The 22512-nt window shown below is 37.1% G+C and overlaps 1 protein-coding gene across 1 annotated transcript in view; it reads left to right on the plus strand.

The window, feature by feature from the left end:
* The window catches only part of PCLO (piccolo presynaptic cytomatrix protein), a 392120-nt gene that overhangs the window by 88800 nt on the left and 280808 nt on the right, over positions 1-22512 (plus strand). The window lies entirely within an intron of this gene.

The following is a 22512-nucleotide window of genomic DNA, read 5'->3' on the forward strand; positions in this document are numbered from 1 at the left end:
AGCAATAAAAATCAGAAATAGTGTGATGCAAATGGAAAGATACTAGACTGACAAGAGATAGAGATGAAAATCTCAAGTGAATTTTGCAACGCATTTAATGTTGAAGAAGAAGGGAAGGTTAAGACAAGAATTATGGATTTCCAAGTCTGGGTAGTGGAAATATTGGCGTCCTTACCAGGGGAATCAAGGAATGGCTATGTAGGCAGACATTTCTCATTAGTTTAAGGGAATTTGAATTTGAAGAAACAGCAAGTGGAAAAATGTACAGAACGGGAGAAATACCAGAAAATTTGCAACTAAGGAGATGTGGCAAGATTTGGATATCCGATTTGACAGTTATAAAATGTTGTAGCTGAACAAGAACTGGAACAAAGCTTAATTTGGTAGCTGAAGAAAATGAATCTAAGGAGAATGAAGTAATATGGCCAAGGTCCCAGAGATACTGTCAAAGTGAAGACTGTAATCCTCATCTCTTTTCTCAATACATTTTCCCCCTTTCTTACCTGCAAATTGAAAATATGTGTAGGAACTAATACCACATTTTTGGTGAGAAGTACAATGAAAAGAGAGTCCAGAAGGCTATTTTAGATGTGAAAAAGAGAAAAGGGATTACTAGAAATTTGGAATGATATTGTTTTAAAAATTAGGAAAGAAGGGGACTTTATCCTAACTTACTAGACTCTGGCAATTTTATGAAATCAACTTTCAAGTATTCAAGCTTAGACTGTGAAATATGTGTTCTTCATAAAGTGTTGAAGTGCTTTACATAATTGAAATTCTCTAATGGATTTGAATTTTCTCATACGTTTCTCATAATAAGCCATTTTGATGAAAACCATAACAAAAAAAACACAGCATAACCTTTATAATGGACTTACATGAATCTAGAGAGCCATGATAAATTACTTATTGTTTTCTTTTTGAGAAAGATTGTCCTAAACTTGCATATTAAGCTATTATTTTAATTCACAAAAATTGACAAAATTAAAGAATTTAAAATATTTTTTTAAAAAAATCACAAATGGATAATTCTCCATGTAAAAAATGTACAATATTTAAAAGCTTTCCTCTTATGTTCCAGTAGGTCTTAGCAACCAATTGCAGGATTGTATTCTAAATGCAGGTATATGCAATATTGTGAATATTCTTTTAAAGTGTTTCCTTTACTCATTCCTTTTCCAGTAACAAAGCAAACAACTGTTAATAGCCTTCATGTATTTCTTTGGAAATTAAAGTGGACAAAATATATATAGCTGTAACTTTTGTTCTTTCTTACCCGTGGGAAGCAATAGATTCCTGATATATTAATTAGTGATATCTCTTGATTGTTATTCAATTAAGAAACTTTTTGTCCCATATAACCCTCCAAAGAGAGAGAGAGGGGGGAATGAGAGAAGGAAAGAGTAATTGCTTGAGATTAAAATAATTATTTCAGTCTGGGAAATGTGCCATTTGTTTTATTACTGGAAGAGTGATCAACTTAGAAACAGTTGCCAAATCTTCCTTTCCTGAAGTTGATATATGGTTTCAGGTGCAAGAAATACTTCTTTTTTATTTTTTTTAATATAAATTTATTTAATTGGACACTAATTACTTTACAATGTTGTATTGGTTTTGCCATACGTCGACATGAATTCGCCACTGGTGTACAGGTGTTCCCCATACTGAACACCCCTCCCACCTCCCTCCCCATACCATCCCTCTGGGTCATCCCAGTGCACCAGCCCCGAGCATCATGTATCATGCATCGAACCTGGACTGGCGATTCGTTTCACATATGATATTCTTTTTTAAACGTTCAAAAAATCTCTAGATTTAACTAGAGAAATGGAAAGAAAATAATACCAAGCACAAAAAGATGTAACTATTGTCACATTTTAGAAATATTTTAAAGTGATTTAAGAAGTTTTATGTAAAATCCAGTTAAAATACAGATATTACCAATAGTGATACTTGCCTTTGTACAGTTGAATAATCCAAGAGATGGGTAGGAGGATGACAAACATTATTAGAGTTTAATAGGAAGGTGGGGTTGAGTAATTCATGAGTAAGGATCCAGGAAGCTATGCTCCATGATGAAATGGCTGAGTCGAACACAACTCCTGAATACCTATTTTCTGGTCTGATTCTATCATCATTTCCTTGAATCAGTTTCTTTCATTATTTAAGATGTATATTGTCTATTTCTCCATAATAACTTTTAAATTTACATCTTAGAACAAGTGTATATTCACATAATTGCTGAGAGTCAAGAATATAGGAATGAGGTGGTTCTTGCTCAAGACCTCTAATGAGGTGCTTTCAAGCTATTGACCAGGGCTTGAAGTTCCAGGCTCACTTATGTTACTACCAGCAGGAGACTTTAGTTCCTTACTCTGTGGGATCCTCCCTGGGGCTTCTCCCAATATGGCTTTCCCTAAAAAGAGGGATCAAAGAGAGAGCAGCAGAAAGAAAACCCGAGATGGAAGCCATACTGTTTTCATGATCTAATCTTAGAAGTGACTTCCCTTTACTCCTGCTATATCCTGTTTTTAGAAGTGAATCACTAAATGCAGCCTACACTCAAGGGGATGGAAATTAAGCTTCACCTCTTGGGTCATCAACAAATCAGTAGACAGACTTTAAAACCACCACAGCACTTGAGAATGTACTTCTCCCTTCCCTCTTCTTTAGGTATCTTTTTCCTTCACTGGTTGTTTCTTATCTTCTGTCTGTATGTGTATGCATGTTTGTGCGTATTAAAATCTTTACACTACTAAGTGTAAAGTAACTAAGGATATAAGTAATGGTGACACTGATGATGGTGACCATGAATATTTATATATTCATTAAAAGCTTTCTGTCATAGTCACTGAACTAGGCACTTAAGAACGAAGCATTTTCTTAATTGCCCAACAATCCTATAAAATAGATATTAGTACTCTTATTTTAGATAAACTAAAGTCCAGAAGTTAAGTGACTTGTTTTAAGTTGAATAAATTGTAAGTGGCAGTTTTAGAATCCAAACTCATTCTATGTGATAAAATATATGTGTATATAGGTAAATATCGGAGAAGGCAATGGCACCCCACTCCAGTACTCTTGCCTGGAAAATCCCATAGACGGAGGAGCCTGGTGGGCTGCAGTCCATGGGGTCACTGAGAGTCGTACACGACTGAGCGACTTCACTTTCACTTTTCACTTTCGTGCATTGGAGAAGGAAATGGCAACCCACTCCAGTGTTCCTGCCTGGAGAATCCCAGGGACGGGGGAGCCTGGTGGGCTGCCGTCTATGGGGTCACACAGAGTCGGACACGACTGAAGTGACTTAGCATAGCATAGCATAGGTAAATATACATATTTTACAGAGTTAATACTGATTTTACAAAGTTAATACTGATTTTAAACTTGTGATTCTTAAGTAATACAATTTCATTTTAAAAAAGCTGATTTTCTTCACTTACCCTTTAACTGTGAGCAAACTGTAGGCTCTCTTTAGTATCTTTCCTTTCTTGCTAACTTGTTATCTATAGCTCTTGGATGTCAGGCCATTTTCTTCGTCTCAAAGGGCCTAGTTTTAGGAAGAAATTCTTACTTGGTTGAATGTGGATAGTATCTGGAAAATTAGCTGAATTTTAGTTTTAACTGAAAAAAAATCTGCAGTCATATATTATCTAACACTGCTGCAAGGAGAATTCATAGTAGCTTTTATATAAATCTCTCTTTAAAGTATTATCTTACTATATTACTTGTTAAACTTAGCAAAAGTAAACAAAAATTAATTTCATTAAAAAATAGAGGGGAAATGCTCCTTAGTTTCAGATATACACACAGAGTCTGTAAGATGTACCCCAGAAGGGTTCCTTATGAATCTTGCATATTGGTTCCTTTGACCTTTCCTTGCACAGGAGGGATATGTTGTATGAATCTTTAATCTCAATGTGATAGACCGACTTCCTACTGAATAGTCTTAGAGCAGAAGAAAAGATACAAAGATGGCACATCTTACTTGGAGAAGAAAACACAATATAACAAAACATGTCAAACAAGGAAAGGTATGGATCTTCAGTAACCAACACAAAGAAAGTTGGTGGCTCAACAGAGGGGTGCTGTGGCGTCAGGCCTCTCTACCTAGCAATGCTCAGCTGACCTGGAGGGAGCCTCCCTGCGGTGAGGGCATTCTCTCTGGCTTCAGCTAGGGGATTCAGATTAAAACAAAATCTCTTGCCCTTCTCCTGTTCTCTGTATTTCAATAGCTACTTCACAATGCATGCCTGTAGACACACAGAAGATGTCTGTCCACAATGTGGACAGATACAAGAAAAATGAAAACAAAACAAAAACTCCTGCTGAAAAAGAAAAAAATAAATAACTCCCTGCTTTAAAATTTATTTTGAGGAATGTCTCAAGCAACCAATTACTTCAGAGAAAGTTTCTAAAATCTGAATAAAATTAAGAGTGAGAAATCAAGGGAAAGAAGCTCAAACTAGGAAGACCTTTCAGTTATCTTTTTACAGGTAATCTCATTACTTGTAAATCTCATTACATCAACTCAAAGAAGTGTTTAATAGCATTGTTATTTTACATATTAGAAAGCTGAAGTACAGAATACATGTATATCTCATATATGAACAGCAGTGATTCAAACCAAATTTCATAGTTAAGGTCCAGAATATCTCCATTTTCCCTGCTCCCTCATCAAACATGCCTCAGAGCTGAGTTTAGTGTGGCATTTGAGAGAACACATGTTGTATAACTGAAAATGTAGGAAGGTATATTTGGTTATTTATCAAGCATAATCCAAGTTCAAGAAGTTCAACAGATATTTCAATCATATAAATCCACTAGAAACCTAAGATTCTAAAATTCAGGTATTGACATGTTAAAAGAGTATATAGATAATCTTAAATTTAACTGTTTGGAAATATAAGTAAATTAAAATGGAACGTGAAAATACAAATGAACAAGGGCCTAGTGTCTTTGGTACTGAGACTTTTTATTCAACTTGTGTTTCAAATTTGTGTGTGTCCATACGTGTCCATATGAAAGTATAATCATTTCTTCAATGAACAAGTGTTTAAATTCTATTAGGAGTTGGAAAACAAAATGACCTTAAAAATGGAGAACTTGTATGGTAGACATAGCAGATAAAATGTAGACATGAGGGCTAGAATGAAGTATAATCAATATAAGAATCATCAAGTTTGACAAATCAGACTAACATTAACAAAGTTTGAGTAGTGACTCTTGAAGAGTTTTAAAAGTTTCAACAATTTATTCTTTCATCTATAGAGCTTAAAGTCATTGGGTTAGCAACCACTTTTCATAGAAGAGAAGTTGTACCAACTAGAACATTGTATTTATTCCCAAAAAGTGAAACTAATTCAGGAGACAGAAATCTTCAGAAGAAAATATAAGTGCAAAAGCAACATTCTCGTGATTAGTTCTGTCTCAGAAACATGAGTAAGGCAGGCCAGATACATTTAAGGAAATAGAACCCCCATCATAGTCTGCTGAAGGTATGATGGCAGAACAGACACAAGGAGATTATTAAACTTACCCTTTTTCACCATTGTTAGAGATAGCTTCTCATGACCAAATTTCATGTAACTATGACCCATTTTCAATGTAATTCACCTATAACTATTAATGTTCTGATTTTTGTGTATTTGTTCATTTATCTGGAACACAGGAAAAGCAAATGATAGTGTTGCTACTTTTATTTTTCTCTCTGTTGTATAATAGAGATAATTATAACTGTTGTATAATAATTACATCATAAATAACAATTATTATTTACTTCTAGCTAAACTTATCTCTGTCTTCATTTTATCTTTATATTTATCTAAAAATAATATACTTTCACAGTAAAATATAGTTGATAATAAAATGATATTGCATGGGACAGGAGTTCTCTTTTTTGACTCCCCAGTGTACAGTTGAAGTCTGGAATAGTCACCATTTTTGCTTATTTTTAGCTACATTTCAGGAAAATATTTTCTTAAGAACCCTTGAACTAAGTGTAAACAAACATCTTCAACAGAAAATAAATTAGGGATTAATAGCCTTACTTCTTTGCTCTCTTTTGAGTAAAATAAAGTTCACCCTTATGGCAGAAAGTGAAGAGGAACTCAAAAGCCTCTTGATGAAAGTGAAAGTGGAGAGTGAAAAAGTTGGCTTAAAGCTCAACATTCAGAAAACGAAGATCATGGCATCTGGTCCCATCACTTCATGGGAAATAGATGGGGAAACAGTGGAAACCGTGTCAGACTTTATATTTTTGGGCTCCAAAATCACTGCAGATGGTGACTGCAGCCATGAAATTAAAAGACCTTACCCCTTGGAAGAAAAGTTATGACCAACCTAGATAGCATATTCAAAAGCAGAGACATTACTTTGCCAACAAATGTCCGTCTAGTCAAGGCTATGGTTTTTCCATTGGTCATCTATGAATGTGAGAGTTGGACTGTGAAGAAAGCTGAGTGCTGAAGAATTGATGCTTTTGAACTGTGGTGTTGGAGAAGACTCTTGAGAGTCCCTTGGACTGCAAGGAGATCCAAGCAGTCCATTCTGAAGGAGATCAGCCCTGGGATTTCTTTGGAAGGAATGATGTTGAAGCTGAAGCTCCAGTACTTTGGCCACCTCATGCGCAGACTTTACTCATCGGAAAAGACCCTGATCCTGGGAGGGATTAGGGGCAGGAGGAGAAGGGGACGACAGAAGATGAGATGGCTGGATGGCATCACTGACTCGATGGACGTGAGTCTGAGGGAACTCCGGGAGTTGGTGATGGACAGGGAGGCCTGGCATGCTGCGATTCAAGGGGTTGCAAAGAGTCGGACACGACTGAGCGACTGAACTGACTGAAAGTTTTTTAAAAGAACCTCACAAATTGTATATTTGATCCTCTTAGAATATTGGGACATTTTAAGAAAGTTTTGATTTTTTTAATTATTTAGCTAACAAATCACAGGAATATATTATTGGCAGGAGAATATAGCAAGAGAATTACATAGAAAATAATTTAAGTACAGTTAAGTACAAAAATTAAGTACAATATAGAAGAGAGTGAGTAGTGAGATGATTGTTGCTACGGGAAGCTTTTTTGGCCAGAAGGAGGAAGCAGTCAACCAGTCTTCAAGTGCTTAAGTGTTGGCCTTGGAAATGGGAGACCAAATGGCTCAGGATGGTTGGTTTCCACCTACTTGCTTTCTAGGAGCCAAGAAATTGTAAGGATGATTGGCCGGAAGTAACTGATGTAAAATGATTCCAGTGAAGGCAATGAAATGATTCTGGAAAGGACAAGGCAGTTGTATTCTGTGTTGCCAAAAGTATCCATTTTCCACCTTCTTAAGTTTCTTCTTCACTTTGGGAGAGTGGGGAAGAGAGTGAGTTAAAAAGGAAATTGTATTAATCATTTTGATTCTTTTTCCTTTTAACATCTCTCTGAGAGATCATGAATAGCCATGGCATTCAAGGAAAGACAAATTAACTTATGCTTTTCTAACTGCTCCTACAAAGGTTTATTGAATGCTTCTGGCCTCAGAGCTTCTCTCTCCTTTCAGGGACACATCAATGGACAGTTTGCTCTCATTGACTCCTTTTGTCCCCATCCTATGCAATCTTGGCAGATTTTTCTGTATCAAGCAAAACTCTGACAGTGAACAATGACAAGGCATCCTTTGGTGAACACCTGTGATTTTGCAGGCCCCACACTAGGTGTTTGACAAACACTATCTTCTTTAATCATTAACAGCAACTCTGTGTGACAATGTGCTATGCTCATTATGAGCTGGTGCTGAAAACCAGGCAGCAGTTCAAACAAAATCCAAAATCCATAGCATGTCATTCAGGTGCTTCCTGTTTTTTTCCATTTATTGTTTTTTATTAAGTTCCGCTATTTCATTTCTATTGTATTTTTTGTCAGATAAGTCTATTTCCTCATCCCTGGTAGCTCTTTCCTGCAGTGCAGGAGACCTGGGTTCAATCCCTTCGTCAGAAAGATCCCCTGGAGTAGGAAATGGCAAACCACTCCAGTATCCTTGCCTGGAAAATCCCATGGACAGAGGAGCCTGGTGGGCTGCAGTCCATAGGATCACAAAGAAGTTGGGCATGACTTAGCAGCTAACACCAACAATAAAGTGTATAAACTGTACCTCCCTACTCATATTTGTTCTATCTATTCCCATGATATGGCATATCACTCAAAATATCATGATTTGACTGAGCCTTTCCTGAGTCTCTCTTATGGTACCTGCCAGTATCTCTCTTGCTGTGGTTATTATGTATGCAAATATACAACAAATAATACTGTGTTTATTCCATAAACTTCACTAGAAATTACTTCATAGCAAGGACTTTCTTTCACGGAACATGTTATTTACTTTTGTGTACCTTACCATTCCCATTGTAGGTGCTTGCTCATGGAAACCTCTTACTAAGTTTTCACTGAATGGGGTACCCACTATCTGCAAAGCACTTTCCTAACGTAAGGTATTATTCTATACACTGTGAAGGCAAGAGAGAGTATAAGGCAGAATCCGTATCCCTAAATACATTATGTTCTTTCAGTAAGTCAGATATAAAATACAACCAAATAAGTTGAATATCTCCAAAAGACATTTTATAAGTGCAAAAATGAAATAGATATTCAGGAAATTCAAAGGAGAGGATATATCACAATACCCTGGGTGGTCTGAAATGACCTCACTGAAAGGGCTGAACTTGAGATCAGTTTTTAAAAGTAAATCACATCTGAATAGATGGGGAAAGATGGTGTTCCAAATGACAGTAAAAGTCAGTAGTGGGAGTGATCCAATTATATTCAGGGATTAAAGAGAGCAGATTTGAGTTCTAGATTAAAGTCTTCAAACAACATTCATACTTAGCTTCTTGAGTACTGGGCATTGGTCCAGGTTATTAATTTACATAGAAGGCAATAGGGGATGATTATAAGTAGCTTTGGAATCAGATACTTAAGTCTGCCTTAGGAGATTTCCTTGGTATTTCTTTTATTAAGGGTTTTTTTCTGCAAAATGGAGATAAAAAGAGTTCAACTATATTGTTGCAAGGTTGAAGTTATAAAATGCATATAAAGTTATTAGAAGAAAATCTGACAATAGCACTCCAATATGCAGAGAACATTAGCTTCCATTAGGTATTTGGGAGTATTAGCCTAGCAGTTTTATATGTTACAGTTTGGAAAGAGTAGTGATATTAGGCAGGGAATCTAGTTCAGTGTGAGAAAGCTAATGTAATCATACAGCATTGTGTATGAAAACTAAAGGTAAACAAATACCACCATTAAAGGAGAAGGAAAATTGAGGGATTTGTATGGTGAGTATTATAGTAAAACTATCAACAAGGTTGGTATGGTGAACAGGGGTGACCTGAGGTGTCAAGGAAAATAGGAAGTTTTGAGCTTGAACAAGAAAACCCAGGATCGTAGCACTGGTTGAAACAGAGAGAAATGGAAGTTGGATTTAAGATAGTTATGGGGTCGCATAGAGTCGGACACGACTGAAGCGACTTAGCAGCAGCAGTATGGTATTAAATCTGATGTAACCTCACACTCACAGGTCTCTCAATGAATGTCTGCTGTTGATGGGCAGGCCTAGTGGGGTGTTCCACCTTCCCCTGGGTATTGATGGAACTGTTTTTGCTTTTATTTAAATAAGGATGATGCTGATCACACACAGTTGTTTTTTATACCCAATTTAGAGATCCTATCATGACAGAAAATGAAAGAAATGTAAATAAACTGATTATTTTCTCACTTCAACACTTCCCTTCAACCCATACTATTTGTTCAGTTTCTAATGACTATCATCTGTCCCTTTAATGTGAGCTTAAATACAATTTGCCTTGTACCCAGAGAGACACTGAGTGTTATATTTCACAGTATTTTTATTTCACCCATGATGTAGCATATTGGTAAAACAAATTATATTTTTTATCAGGAACATTAGTTCTCCATAATTCTAAAATGGCCCCAGGTCTCTGAGAACTTTAGAATCAGATCCAGTTGCAGGTAGACTAGTTGTTTGTGTTTTATAAGGGTGTCATTAAGACAGTCTTCAAGATGGCCTGTGAAATCAAATCTATATTTGACATATTCAGACACATCCTTCTTAAAGCTTGTGCACATTTCTTTGCTAACCGTAGACCTTATGCCATTTGGTACTTAGTCACCAAATGTCATATAGATACTGATAACTTGAGTAAGGTCATGGAAAAGTCCTCTACCTTCTCTTCACTGTCAAATTAAAAATGCCAAATGTTTAAAATATATGACCTTGATGCCAGAATAGCCTCAAGTTCTCAAGAGTAGGATTGGTTTAAGTCATTTTGTAGGTATTCAAAGTACCCTAAAACCTAGAGTGGACACAAATGATTAGAGAGTGAATCCTGAGTTGACTCAGGATCATACTTACCTTTAAAGCTAATGGCTAATGACTGTGTTCGGTTGACGGGGCATGTGGGGCAATACAGTTCACAGTTTAGCTGTGGAGGCAGAAGGGGTCTTATTTTCAGCAGGGAAATAAAAATGTACACCCAACTTCCAGAAAAACTGGAAGTTGTGTGTTTGGTTAGCACGTGTAGTTAGAATGCCAATTCACCTATGGTAGGAAGAGTTTTCAGATGGTCCCTAAAATCTCTACCCCCAGTGCACAGGCCTTGTATAATCTTGTTCCCTTGAGTGCAAACTGGACCTGTGAACAAGATGGGTTCCCACTCCCTTGATTGTATTATGCTATATGGCACATATTATTCTCATTTTATCAATAATTTATATTCTCATTTAATCCAAAATTAGTAAATCAGATAAAACTTCGGGGAAATAAATGAAAACTTTCCAAAGTTGAATTTTAGACATATTCAGATATAATAAACCGTGGACCAGCAGTTTGTGGTTGGCAGCAATAACTGTATTGCTCATAAAAAAAAATAATTAAAAAAGGGCTTCCCTAGTGGCTCAGATGGTAAAGAATGTGCCTACAATGCAGGAAACCCAGGTTCGATCCCTGGGTTGGGAAGATCCCCTGGAGAAGGGAATGGCAACCCACTCCAGTGTTCTTGCCTGGAGAATTCCATGCACAGAGGAGTCTGGCGAGGTCTATGGGGTCGCAAAGAGTCAGACACAACTGAGTGACTAACACTTTCACTTTCATAAAAAAGAAAAACTTTATGGCGATAGAATCATTGTGGAGCTGGACTCAGCAACCTTGACCAAAGGAACAAAAAAATAGTGCTTCAGTCCACCCTGTCCCCACCATCTTGCCATAGATGACCTTTGTGCATCTAGGAGAAACACTGACCTTAGTACACTTGGAAGAACTGTGTGACTCTGTCCACCTCATTCCCCAGACGGGCCCTCCAAGAAAGTCGAACTTAGAGGACTGGGTGAGTTGCCTGTTGAGATCAGAAAAGAGAGAATGTTGTGTTGGAGAGTAGAATGATGATGTCATCAGAATGAGGGAAGGGCTGAGCAGTGGCTGGCAGCAGAGGGGCAGGCTGTGAAGAGCAGTCTAGGGCATGTTTCCAGCCCTTAACTGCTGGAAGCTGTAGGAACGAGCATGCAGTAATGAGCAGCAGGTCAGGCGGCATTTCTGGCAGAGCAACTGGAAATTACTTGGAGCACAGTCACAAACAGCAGCTTCAGCACCAGCCAGAGCCAAGCAGGAGCAGCATCCTGATTTTATTTCTAGGAGCATGTGGGGCACTTCTTCATGGGTAGGGCCACAGGTTGTGTGCTGGGCTTATGGAGAGAGTAGCTTAAAAGGGGACTGAGGTCCAACTGTTTCACCAGTGAAGGCTATCCAAGTTTGGGTTTGGATTTTTAAGGTGGTGTTTGTAAACCTATCTTTGCAGTGTAGAGGCCCTGGATTGTACTAGTTACCAGGTGATTTTATCAGGACACTTTATTCAGATGTTTTTTGTTTCCATGCAGTTCTTTTCTTGCTATAGTGAAGAGGATTTAAATCGTAGTGCAGATGGTTTAAGCCACAGAAAACAAATTTTAATTGCAACTTTCTAGAAGCCGTAGATACCACTGGATCACTTTTATTTCTATTCATATTATCCCAAAGCCAAGAGAACAATGTTACTATCATCTTCTGAACCTGTCCTCTCATACTACTTTAGACTCAGCACATTTCTAAAGGTCTAAATGTTCCTTTATTTACTTTATGTTATTACATAGATTTTCTTTTTTAATCTCTTAGTATTCTGCTGCTATTTCTACTCTTCATTTAATGGGGGAAACTTGATTGCTGTTTCCTTCACTGACTTCTCTGACTTCTTTTCAAGATTTCCATCTTGATACTCCTTTCAGATGGCATAGTTCTTCACTTCCTAACTATTGATTTGAATCAATCCCATGATTCAGTGCTTATCTCAGTTCCATCTCTTTTTCCCAGTGCATGCATGCATGCTAAGTCGCTTCAGTCAAGTCCGACTCTTTGTGACCCTATGGCCCATAGCCCTCCTGGCTCCTCTGCTCGTGGTATTTTCTAGGCAAGAAAACTGGAGTGGATTGCCATGACCTCCTGCAGGGTATCTTCCTGACCCAGGGATTGAACTCAGCTGTCTTAGGTCTCCTGCATCGGCAGGCGAGTTCTGTACTGCTAGTGTCACCTGGGAAACAATCTGGAACTCATGCTAGAAGAATATTCATAGTAGCCCAAAGAAGAAGTTAAAAGGTGTTGAAAGAGAACGTTTATTATCTAAGAAATTATAAGACAGCACTGTAAGAAAGTTGTTTGATCTGGACAGCAGTAAAAAGCAATGGACTTAATATAAAAATTTCTGGCTTTTATGTACCCTTATGTTAACATTTTTGCTGAACTTTGTAAAATGAGGTGACTGGACTAGTGACTCCTGAGCTTTCTTTCAATCTTGATCTTTGTGGTTCTGAAGGCTTCACCTCCCTTTAGCTTGAGTTTGTATAGTTTGGGGATTATAATGATGTTTTAAGGCTGAGAACAGCCTCAGAATATGCATAAAAATGTGGGTAGGAGGTATATTCTCTGGTTAAGTCCCAAGGTAATAGTGGGCTTATAGTTATTTCTAACCACTCAGAACTGAACAGCTATATAAGGATAGATGCTCTTCTCATTCTCATTCTATGTAGATAATTATTGACTAATCTGAATTACTTAATACTTGACTTAGCACAATTCTATATAAAAATATGTACTTTTTTCCTAAAAACATTTGAGTACAACTTAAACCCAAGATTTGAGAATTCTGATTTCATTTTCTGTCCTTCAGTATAGAAATAACAGATCCTTTTTTCCTTGTGAAATGTGGAGGAAGCCTTTCATGGAGCACACACTGTTGTAATGCAGTCACCCTCAGACTTTCTTTTTAATAAAGATCTCAGTGTTAGATTGTGAAATGCAAGAGTAATTAAATTATGAATATCTAGTCCTCACTTGTATACCTGTGGCGGATTCATTTAGATATTTGGCAAAACCAATACAATAGTGTAAAGTTTAAAAATAAAAAAAATTTAAAAAAAAGAAACACAAAGACAAAAAAAAATGATTTTGAGATTTAATCTGGAATGTAAGGCTCAGAAAACTACATTTTTTATGTTCTTTCTTTTTAAATTAAAATATAGTTGATTTGCAATATTTTATTAATTTCAGGCATACAGAAAAGTGATTTAGTTATTTATATATGTACATATACTTCTGATTCTTTTCCATTATAGATTATTATAAGATTATTGAATATAGTTCCTTGTTTTATACATTAAATCCTGTTGTTTATCTACTTTATGTTATATGTGTCTGTTGATTCTATACTTCGTTTCCTTTTCCCTTTGGCAACCATAAGTTTGTTTTCTATGTCTGTGAGTCTGTTGCTGTTTTGGAAAAAAAGTTCATTTGTAATATTTCATAAGTGATATCATATAATATTTGTATTTCTCTATCTGGCTTCACTCATTATGGTGATTTCTAAGTCCATCCATGTGCCTGTAAATGGCAGTATTTCATTCCTATTTATGGCCAAGTAATATTCCTGTGTGTGTGTGTGTGTTTATGTACGCCTTCTTTATCCGGTCATGATGTACACTTAGGTTGCTTCTGTGTCTTAGCTGTTGTAAATAATGCTGCTATGAACATTGGGTACAATATTTTTTTTTATTAGGGTTTTCTTCAGATATATGTCCAGGATCAGATGGTAGCTCTATTTTTGGTTTTTAAGAAATGTCCATATTATTTTCCATAGTGGTTGCACCACTTTACATTTCCACCAACAATGTAGAAGCGATCTCTTCTCCATACTCTATCCAGCATTTATTATTTGTAGATTTTTTTATGATGACCAGTGTAAAGTGATACCTCATTGTAGTTTTGATTTGCATTTCTCTAATAATTGGCGATAATGAATGTCTTTTCATGTGCCTCTTGGTTATGTGTTTCTCTTCTTTGGAGAAATGTCTGTTTAGGTCTTCTGCCCATTTATTGATTGAAAGTCACATTTTTAATTAACACTCTAAGTGCTTATGATTTAGAAGCCCCATACTCTGAAAAAGTACTGTTAAACTGCCCTAGATGAAGAATACAAATTTAGATTGCTCCCTGGTTTCAAATTCACTGCCTATAAACTATTATATTAAAATATATGTATGTCAATCGTAACACCTACCCAAGAGAAAGTACATGTTTTCTCACACATGACTTGAAGCATTTCAGTGACTCAACTTCTACAAACATATAATAGCATTTGTATGTGTGTATGTTAGTCACTCAGTTGTGTCCGACTTTTTGCGACCCAGTGGACTGTGTCCCAACAGGCTCCTCTGTCTGTGGAATTCTCAAGGCAAGAATGAATACTGGAGTGGGTAGCCATTCCCTTCTCCAGGGGATTTTCCCAACCCAAGAATCAAACCCAGGTCTCCTACCTTGCAGACAGTTTCTTTACCATCTGAGCCACCAGGGAAGCCTAAATATAAATTTGAAATAAATACTTTATTCACTTTGAATTATCTTTATGTGTTACCATTAATTTTTCCTTGTTGTGTAGAATCAGAACTACGTAAAACAAAATATGTTACAGAGTACTTCTAAACCCCACGTTTCTTTTAAATATTCAACAATCCTGTTATTGTTTTGCAGAAAATTTACAAATTTATGAAAGCATTTATATCTGCTGACAGCCTTTTTCACCCTTCATGCCTTCAAATAATTGACTTTGACAGCTTTGCAAATGCCTGCCTTTCAAAAACAAACCCAACAGTGTCTATCTGATGGAGATAATCATAAAAAAAATCCAGATACACAATGGAAATACAATGTTGGGAGCAATATATCAACTAAATAATTTTATGCTCATGAATTAAGATTGCAATAGATTTTTCAGAGGCTCCCTTAGTTCCCCCAAATAAAAGACTTATCATTTTTTTTTTCACTATAAAGGCTATAGTGAGTCTCCTCAACTGAAATCAATAAGTAATTGTGACAGAATGTCACAGACCATTAAGGATCTCATTCTAAAATTCTTCTCTAGGCCCTTTCTTCTCCACATTCCCTGACTACCCAATGGGCAGGAAGGTGTCCTATTTATTCCAAATTTTTGTGGCCCTCTTTAGTGTTTGAATGTATTCGGGGATTATTAGTGTTAATGGGGGGAAATAGTGTTCAAAAAAAAGGTCAATATTTGTATTAGCAAACAAACACTCTTTACTGTATTTATGAAATTATGGTGATCATGCAATAAATGCTGAAATCTTCGGGAGATTTTTAGGCTTGGGAGTATTGCATTTACAACTATGATAGTTATAGTTGGCTTTTTCAGCAAATGAAAATAGGATACTGTGTTTAAAAAACCAAATGTGGAAGTGCAGTTGGAAACAATTAAAAATGGTCAGATTTGTCAATTTGCACTTTCATTACTGTGCTTTGGTTGCAACAGTTAAATTCCTTTTGAGGTATTGTACGTACTTGTGAAGCTGGTCGACTGATTCAACAAAATTTAATTCCCCAAGCATGAAATCCCTCCTCATTGGCAATTCTTCTATGTTAGCGCACACTTGCCTGCCAATTATTTGTATGAGAATTGTACTCAGTTTTGAGCCAATTGACCTTTGATTTTATGTGGATGAGCTATTATGTAAATTTTAACCTTGATGTTGCTTCCTGGCCACGAGGGAGAATTTTTTGCTCAGCCATTTGGTTCTTTTGTATCTGGTTTAATGCTTGATTCCTTGAGTCCTACCTTAGAACTAATATCATTTTTATTTTAATTTGTTTTAAAATAGTGTCTGTCAAAATTTATTAAGCATTTCAAAGAATGCTGCAATATTAAAGAAAAATACTTGTGAAAGATTTGATTATTTGGGGGCCTATATGTCTTATGTCATTCCTTGAAAAGGAAAACATAAGGGATGGGGAAGAAAATTTTATCTTTAGGAACTTGGTTGGATTTGCAATATTAGTATGAACTTTATTGTATAGACACACATCCAGGACTTGGCTTTGCAGCTTTCCTTTTTGCATAGATCTCCTAAAAATTGATTTTACCTATGGTAGGAAGTTTTCTTAAAGTAAAAAGTTAGTCACTCAGTCGTGTCTGACTCTTTATTCCCACATGGACTGTAACCTACCGGGCTCGTCTCTCCATGAAAGTCTCCAGGCAAGAATCCTTGAGTGGGTTACCATTCCCTTCTCCAGGGGATCTTCCCAACCCAGGAACTGAACCCAGGTCTCCTGCATTGCAGGCGGATTCTCTACTATCTGAGCCACCAGGGAAGGTCTTCTCTTGTCTCACTAGCTTAGAATAATTTGTTATACCTGAACTTGCAAATATTTTTATAGACATTCTGAATCATGTAAAATGTCATGTTTCCCTCTTGGCAGTATCGATTGAAAATTCTAGAGCCAAAATTAAGATTATCCTGTGATTCTCTAATGATATTCACAGACCTGCTGGGTTACAAGCTTAATGTTTCTCTTCCTTTTAGGATGCATAGTGAATGGGTCCATGAAAATTGTGTTCATTTTATACCTGTCACCTTGATTTCTATTATAAATCTTTTGGTTTTTTAATTCAGTTTTTTTTTCTTAAAGTATAGTTGATGTACAATATTGTGTTAGTTTCAGGTGTACAGCAGAGTGATTCATTTATATGTATATTCTTATAAATCTTAAATTACCTCACTGGATTGGACAAAAAGCACTAATCAGAGACCCTGCAATAATAATTCAGCTCTTCCATCCTCCCCCATGCCTTCCAAAATTACTTTTAGAATTATTAAAGTATTTTTTAGCAAAAAAGCATATCATAGAAAAAATTTAACTCCCTGTATTGTAGTTTCTTTCGGAGAAGGCAATGGCACCCCACTCCAGTACTCTTGCTTGGAAAATCCCCTGGACGGAGGAGCCTGTTAGGCTGCAATCCATGGGGTCGCTAAGAGTCAGACACGACTGAGCGACTTCACTTTCACTTTTCACTTTCATGCGTTGGAGAAGGAAATGGCAGCCCTCTCCAGTGTTCTTGCCTGGAGAATCCCAGGGACGGGGAAGCCTGGTGGGCTGCCATCTATGGGGTCGCACAGAGTCGGACACGACTGAAGTGACTTAGCATAGCATAGATTCTACACTGCATGTTTTTCGCATTTTAACATTTCTGAATGGGGATGTATTTTATAATTTGGTTAAAATTTATTTGACACTTCCTTTTCTTTCTCTGGGATATATAAAGTTGTTATTGTTGTTTAGTTGCTAAGTCATGTCTGACTCTTTGCGACCCTGTGGACTGCAGCCCTCTGGGCTCCTCTGTCCATGGAATTTTTCAGACAGGAATACTAGAGTGACTTACCATTTCCTTCTCCAGGAGATCATTCCAGACCAGGGATCAAACACGTTTCCTGCATTGGCAGGCGGATTCTTTACCACTGAGCCACCAGGGAAGCCCTATACGTGAAGTAGTATAGTTTTAATGTAGATGCTGTCTTAGATTCAATGAAATAAACCATTACAGTGGTATTGTAGCTTAGGGAATGCTTATTAGATTGAAAAGAACAGTTATTGAAAACTCAGAATGACTGGGTAGGTTTAAAAGGAATTCCCAGACTTAAATATTCAGAAAACTCTAAAACTTAGCTCAATGTCTTATTTTCTTATGAAACTTACTAATCTTTTATTTTCTCTTTGTGTAAATGATCTTACCAGAATAATATCAGCCATAATTAATCTTCTATTTCTTCTTCCTTTTCGCTTCTTACTACCCTCTTACCTTCCATCCTTCTCTCCATTCATTTATTTCTCCACTCTTGTTTGTCAGTATTCACAAACATTTTACATTTTAATGACTTGCTACTGGTTAAGATATAATTTTGAGCTCAGTATAATCCTTGATGTCAAGATGTTTATATTGATTTTGCAAGACAGATAGAAAAATATCATGTAATATTTTACAGGAGTGTTATATAGAGGAAGGTATATTATTTGTCAGAGTAGGGTGAGAAGGGAAATGATTTGCTGAAGATTAATCAGGATCTGAAAGGATAAGGAAAAAAATTGGAGTGAAAAAAAAAGATGCAGTGTGCCATAGGAAGAGGAAATGGCATTGAAGAATAGGGAATGCACAGAAAACTAAGCAGTGTAGGAGGACTGAATATTGAATGTAAATTAGTAATGTTGGCAGCAGAGGCCAAAGAGGTAATAAGACCAGATCATGAAGGACCCTATACATTTTCCTGGGGAAAATGCCATCCAGAACTTTTTCTGTATAGCAGGTGTGCATCCAATTTGAGAATTATTTCTAGGACATTATTTGCCTTTGAAAAAATGACTCAGGCAGCAGCAGGGACGAATAATAAGTATAAGGGTTGAACTGAAGTCTGAGAGGCCAATCTGGAGGAGGATATAATAGATTAGATGACATGATTAATACAGAAAAGTAAATAGAGAAGAAGAGGGTTAACTGTAAAGCTAATTACATGATACAGTTGAAAAGATCTGATGACCACTGATCTATGTGGAGTCCAGTTGAGAGGAAGGAATCAAGACTATTCCTGTTTGTAGCTGGTACAGTTGGACTCAAGGCTGTCTAACATTCAACAAGATAGAGGCATAACATGCAGAGCAATTGAACTCAGTGAAATGATTTTACATTCGTTTGGAGTCATGGTAATTTTTTAATCCCTCTGGGACATCCATTAAGTATCTTGCAAACAGGAGTTAGAGACAATGTACCAGATACATAGCATGCATTGGAGAAGGCAGTGGCAACCCACTCCAGTACTCTTGCCTGGAAAACCCCATGGACGGAGGAACCTGGTAGGCTGCAGTCCATGGGGTCGCTGAGTTGGACACGACTGAAGCAGCATGCATAGTATCATTTAAATATCAATATTATTCCGAGTCAGACTGTCAGTGTTCCCTTATTTTACATATACCTTGGTAGTCTTAGAGAGGTTAAGTAATACCTGAGTTCAGTTTTCTAGAAAGTAGTGAAGATGATGTTGAATTTCAAAGTTTCTAACTCTAGAGCCTGTGTTTTTTGAATATTCGTTGTTTTGTTTTTTAAGATTTTCTTTTTATAGAAGATTTTAAGATCCACAGAAAATTTGAGAAGGTACTGAGATTTTCCTTATATTCTCTGCCCTAATCCATGCAAAGCCTCCCCCACTTTGAGTATTCCCCACCAGAGAGGTACATTTGTTACAGTCAAATCTACCTTCACACAAATTATTATAGTTACTTAAAGCCCTTAGTTTGCATTACACTTTACTCTTGGTATTGTACTTTCTGTGGTTTGAAAAATGGGCTTTCCTGGTGGCTCAGGTGGTAAAGAATCTGCTTGCAATGCAGGAAATCTTGGTTCAATCCCTGGGTTGGGAAGATCCCCTGGAGAAGGGAATGGCAACCCACTCCAATATTCTTGCCTGGAGAATTCCATCCACAGAGGAGCCTGGTGGGGCTACAGTCCATGGGGTCTCATAGACTCTGACAAGACTGAGCAATCAGCACTTCCATAATGACATGTATCAGTTATTATGGTGTCATAAATAGAATTTCAATTACTGTAAAACTCTTCTGAGCTCTACTCATTTATCCTTCACAGCACCACCTCCAGACAGCCACTTACCATTTTACTGTCTCCATCAGTTTGGTTCAGTTCAGTTCAGTTCAGCCACTCAGTCATGTCTGACTCTTTGCAACCCCATGGACTGCAGCACGCCAGGATTCCCTGTCCATCACCAACTCCTGGAGCTTGCTCAAACTCATGTCCATGGAGTCAGTGATGCCATCCAACCATCTCATTCTCTGTTGTCCCCTTCTCTTCCTGCCTTCAGTCTTTCCCAGAATCAGGGTCTTTTCCAGTGAATCACTTTTTCACATCAGGTGTCCAGAGTATTGGAGGTTCCGCTTTAGCATCAGTCCTTCCAATAAATATTCAGGACTGATTTCCTTTAGGATGGACTGGTTTGATATCCTTGCAGTCCAAGGGGCTCTCGAGAGTCTTCAACCCTGCAGTTCAAAAGCATCAGTTCTTTAGCACTCAGCTTTCTTTATAGTCCAACTCTCACATCCTTACATGACCACTGGAAAAACCATAGCTTTGACTAGATGGACCTTTGTCGGCAAAGTAATGTCTCTGCTTTTTAATATGCTGTCTAGGTTGTTCATAGCTTTTCTTCCAAGGAGCAAGTGTCTTTTAATTTCATGGCTGCCGTCACCATCTGCAGTGATTTTGGAGCCCAAGAATTACTGTGTCCATAGTTTTGTATTTCCCAGTTGGAATTGTATAGTTGGAATTAAGTTGGAATCGTATAATTGTAGCCTTTCGCATTGACTTCTTTCACTTAGTAATATAGATTTAAGGTTTCTCCATGTCTTTTCATGATTTGATGGCTTGCTTCTCTTTGACACTGGGTATTATATATTCCATGTGTGGCTATGCCACTGTTTATTTATCCATTCATCTACTGAATGACATCTTGGTTGCTTCCAAGTTTGGGCAGATATGAATAAAGCTGCTATAAATGTCTGTGTGCAGATTTTTGGGGTGGACATAAGTTTTCAGCTCCTTTGGATAAATACCAAGGAGTGAAGTTGCTGGATTATATAGTAAGAGTATATTTAGTTTTGTAAGAAAACACCAAACTGTCTTCCAAAGTGGCTGTACCATTCTGCATTCCCACTAACAATAAAAGTTCCTATTGCTTTACATCCTCACCAGCATTTGGTCTTGTCAGTGTTTTGAATTTTGTTGTTTTTTTAATAAGTAGACTTTATTTTTAGAGCAATTTTAGACTTTAAAAAACTATCTGAAATTACATAGAGTTCCCATACTCCCTATCTCAGTTTTCCTACCTTCCCGGTGCCCCAAGTTTCCCCTATCAATGTCTTCCATTATTGTGGTATACTTGTTACAATTGATATATCAATGATGATACATTGTTTTTCTGTCATGAATCTTAATCTGGGTGTTGTATCTAAAAAGTCATCTCAAAATTGAAGATTATCTTATTATTTCCTGTGTTATCATCTAGGAGTTTTATCATTTTGGATTTTACATTTAGGCCTTTGATCTCAGTCAGTTCAGTCACTCAGTTGTGTCCGGCTCTGTGACCCCCATGGACTGCAGCAGGCCAGGCCTCCCTATCCATCACCAGCTCCCAGAGCTTGCTCAAACTCACGTCCACCGTCAGTGATGCTATCTACCCGTCTCATCCTCTTCATTCCCTTCTCTTCCTGTCCTCAGTCTCTTCCTGCATCAGGCTCTTTTCTAATGAGTCACTTCTTCGCATCAAGTGGCCAAAGTACTAGAGGTTCTGCTTCAGCATAAGTCCTTCCAGTGAACTCCTTTAAGTTAATTTTTGTGAAGGCTGTAAGGTCAGGATCTAGCTTCATTTCTTGCATGGAGATATTCACCTGCTTTAGCACAAGTTATTGAAAAGACTATTCTTTCTCTATTGAATTATTATAACACTTCTTGCATCATATTATGAGACCCTAAAATGCCTTTGTATTGCATTCTGTGAGGTCAGGATTTTTCTTTTATACATTTCATCATTCATGTTGTCACTGCCAGATTCTATCAAATATTAGAGAGTGACAGAGAAAACTGGAAGTTTCTCATTTTCTTCCTGTTCCTAAAGATGTGAACTTGATGACTCCAAGTGAAATTAAGATAGTGAGAAGTCAGCAGCAGGTAGCTAAGTCAGCTTCATCAAAATACCGAAGGGTACTTTATTGTCATTTGGGAGGACAATCAACCATGACTGTGCCACCTGTTCTAAGAGCTTCCACATGCAAAATACTTAAGTTCCTCAACTGTGTTAAAGTTTAAGGTAAGAAATGTGTTATGATTAAAATGTAAGTGACACGTTAGATAGTCAACTAAGTGAATTACAGTCATATCAGAATGGTTTTCTTAGCTGTCATTGGAAAAGGCAGACAGAAATATGTCAAGTTCTGCAATACTATGTTCTTTAAGTCGTAAGCAGCAGCAGCAGCAGGGTGAGAATGAAGGGTATAGAGAATGTAAAAACTATCATGAATAAAGGAGGTT

This window comes from Bos taurus, chromosome 4, assembly GCF_002263795.3.
Source record: "Bos taurus isolate L1 Dominette 01449 registration number 42190680 breed Hereford chromosome 4, ARS-UCD2.0, whole genome shotgun sequence".
Classification (NCBI taxonomy): Eukaryota; Metazoa; Chordata; class Mammalia; order Artiodactyla; family Bovidae; genus Bos; species Bos taurus.